The sequence below is a fragment of the Peromyscus maniculatus genome, chromosome 10 (genome assembly GCF_049852395.1).
Source record: "Peromyscus maniculatus bairdii isolate BWxNUB_F1_BW_parent chromosome 10, HU_Pman_BW_mat_3.1, whole genome shotgun sequence".
Taxonomy (NCBI): Eukaryota; Metazoa; Chordata; class Mammalia; order Rodentia; family Cricetidae; genus Peromyscus; species Peromyscus maniculatus.
In genome coordinates, this window is record NC_134861.1 from 33,173,983 (window position 1) to 33,177,582 (window position 3,600).

The following is a 3,600-nucleotide window of genomic DNA, read 5'->3' on the forward strand; positions in this document are numbered from 1 at the left end:
TAACATTTTTATGGGCACTCTCAGCTCTATGCTCTGCCTCCTGAGAGCTGGGATTAAAGGTGTGCACCACTATGCCCAATCTTGCCAGACTATTATTTTATTTATTTATTTAGTTTTCTGAAACAGAATTTCTTTTTGTAGACATGGCTGTCCTAGAACTGTCTACATATACTAACTAGGCTAGCCATAAACTCACAGAGATCCCACTGCTTCTGCCATGCCTGGCCAAATGATTATCTCACCATGGAGTTTCTTTTTTGTTGTTGTTGTTGTCCCTGTTCCTGTAACCATTTCAATATGAACACAGAACCTTGTTGTTTTCCTTGATTTCTATTAACAAAAACCCCCATGTACGTGCTTGGTGACTATGAATAAAATGTGAATATATTTGTATGCTAGAAGTCCAAGTACCTTAAAGTTTAGCATACAATATTTCTTGTGTGTGTGTGTGTGTATGTGTGTGTGTGTGTGTGTGTATGTGTGTGTGCACCTGCATGAGTTTAAGTATACTACATATGTACAGGTGCCCTCAGAGGATATAAGAAGTCATCAGATTCCTTGGAATTGAAGTTACAGGTGGTTTTGAGAAGCCTGATATGGGTGCTGAGAATTGAACTTAGGTCTTTGCAAGAGCATTAACCATGGAGCCATATCTCCAGCCCTTTTAAAAAATACTATATATCATCCATTTCTGTATGGTTGTTGATTTATGGAGTTCATTGACTGGTGGGACAGGCAGAAATCAAACACTCATCCTGTTGCTATTATTATAATTTGCTAAATATTCTAAAATATAATAATGGATGCTTTAGTTAAGCAGAACAGGGGAAGTGGCCTAGACTAGTTTTATGAGTGATGACTTGAGAAGAAGGATGACTAGAAATGATCCAGCTAGAAAACTACCATATGGCCCATCAACATCACTTCTGGGCATATACTAAAGTGCCTACTACAAAGATATTTACACACTCATGTTTATTGCCGATATATTCACATTAGCAAGTGTACCAGGCTTTTTCTTTTGGACCATCAATCAGTTCCCAAATCATGACAAAAAGACTTATTAGTTTTGAATGCGTGAAATTAGCCACATTTCTGGCTAGCTCTTTTAAATTAACCTGTTTCTCTTTATCTACCTTTTGTCTCAGGGTTTATTACCTTTCTTACTTCTGTAAGTCTTACTTTTACTGCTTCTCTATGTCTGGCTATCTGGAGTCTGCCTGGTTTTTTGCCCCAGCATGTCCCTCATTCTCTCATCCTTCTTCTCTAGTTCTTCTCTTTCTCCTTCTCCTTCTCCTCCTCCTCCTCCTCCACCTTCTTCTTCTTCTTTTTAAATATGGAATGCTTCATGAATTTGCATGTCATCCTTGCACAGGGGCCATGCTAATCTTCTCTGTATTATTCCAATTTTAGTATATGTGCTGCCAAAGCAAGCATTCTTCCCCTTCTTTTTGAGTGTAGATTTCTCCTCCTAGTTATTCTGTCTACCTGCTAGCTCCACCTGTCCTTTCTCCTGCCTAGCTATTGGCCATTCAGCTCTTTATTGGATCAATCAGGTGCCTTAGGCAAGCAAGAAATGCACCACATCTTTATATAATTAAATGCAGCATAAACAAAAGTTACACATCTTTACATAGTTAAAATCTGTTAAGTAAACCGAGTTCGATCCCTGGAACCCATGTAAAGGTAAAAGGAGAACTAATTCCACAAATGCTGTTTTGTGATCTCTACATGAACACCATGACACACACACCAAGACTTATACACAAAGAAAGAAAAGAAAGAAGGAAGGAAGGAAGGAAGGAAGGAAGGAAGGAAGGAAGAAAGAAAGAAAGAAAGAAAGAAAGAAAGAAAGAAAGAAAGAAAGAAAGAAAGAAAGAAAGAAAGAAAGAAAGAAAGAAAGAAAAAAGAAAAGGAAAGGAAACAAAAAGTTCTACCTGGGTTGCAGAGTGAGTTCAAAGTCTAGCCTGGGAAACTTAATGAGGCTGTTGTATAGAAATTAAAAAGGTCTGGAGATCGAGTTCAGTGGTAGAGCACTTTGCCTAGCATGATGAGGCTCTTTGCTCAATCCTTAGTATTACCAAAAAAGAAAGCACAAAATACCCAACTGTTGGAAAACAATACAAGAATGGAGTCAAGTGAGCATACTGAATGCTTATGAGAAAACTCCTAGAAATAGGAGTCTTGTATCCTTATTTTCTTAAAACCACAGAATTGGCCAGGTGTGGTAGTATACACCTTTAGTCCCAGCACTCAGGAGGCAGAGGCAGGCGCATCTCTGTGAGTTTGCCAGCCTGGTCTACAAAGTGTGTTCCAGGACAGCTAGGGCTGTCACACAGAGAAACCCTGTCTTGAAAAACTGAAACAAACAAACACAGAATTGTTTTTGGAATGCATTTTCATGCTCCTTCCATGTGTAATGGATAGGAATGAATTTACTTCCGTTGTTGTTCAGATCCCTCTATGGAAAAACATTTTCCCATATGTGGCTTGTTCTTGAGATTGTATTCTGGACCCAGATGACTCTTCTTAACCCTTGGGGTATAAATTATCTTATGTTCTGAATAAACTTGGCAAGTGCATGAGACTTTAGTCTGCCTCATTTTTAGGCCAATCTTCTTTTATTATTGCTGCTTCTGTTTTTTTTGAAACAGGGTCTCACTCTGTAAGCCCTGCTGGCCTGAAACTATATAGACTAGATCAGCCTCAAACTCACAGAGATCTTCCTGCCTCTGGAGTACTCTGGAGAGGATTAAACGTGTGGGTCACTATGCCCCCAAACACCCTACCTTCTTGACTAATATAGAATGACGGTAGGAGTGTAGAAGAAGCATGAAGTCACTTATGCTAAAAAAAAAAAAAAAAAAAAAAAAAAAAAAAAAATCTTATCAAATCAGAAACCAAAAGGGAACTTCTTTGAACCTTATTAAACTTTTGTCAATAGTTAGCAGAGCCAACCCATTAAAGTCAAGAATAGGATGAGGGCCCTTTGTGGTAGCACATGTCTGAAATCCCAGCACTTTTGGGCAAGTAGAGGCAAGAGAATCAGAAATTTAAGGCTAGCCTATGGCCAACCTGAAGTAAAAGAGATACTTAGGTGGGGTTTTCTATTGCTGTGAAGTGAGACCATGGCCATGGCAACTCTTATAAAGGAAAACATTTCATTGAAGTGGCAGTTTACAGTTTCAGAGGTTCAGTCCATTATCATCATGGTGGGGAGCATGATAGCTGGGAGTATGGCAGTGTGTAGGCAGACATGGTGCTGGAGAAGGAGCCAAGTCCTATATTTTGCAGGCAACAGGAAGTAGTCTCTGGTTCACACTGAATTCACAAAAGAGACCTCAAAGCCTACCCCCATAGTGACATATTTCCTCCAAGACCACACCTACTCCCCAAGCCACACCACCTTCTAATAGTGCCACTCAGATACTGTCTTTTAAAAAGGAGTGGGAGAATGACAAAAACAAGACACTAATAAGCTGAGTCAGGTTATACTGCATTAATAACACAGTGGTTCAATATTTTCTTTTTAAAAGATTTATTTATTATGGCTTAGTGGGTAAAGGCACCTGAGAGAACAGACTCCCACAAGTGTCCTCT

At 39.2% G+C, this 3,600-nt stretch overlaps 1 non-coding gene across 1 annotated transcript; it reads right to left on the reverse strand.

The window, feature by feature from the left end:
- Positions 1-1,330: 1,330 nt before the first annotated feature.
- Positions 1,331-1,433, reverse strand: LOC121821085 (U6 spliceosomal RNA). The gene has a single exon (XR_006061773.1). It is a non-coding gene; the product is annotated as a U6 spliceosomal RNA (small nuclear RNA).
- Positions 1,434-3,600: the final 2,167 nt, after the last annotated feature.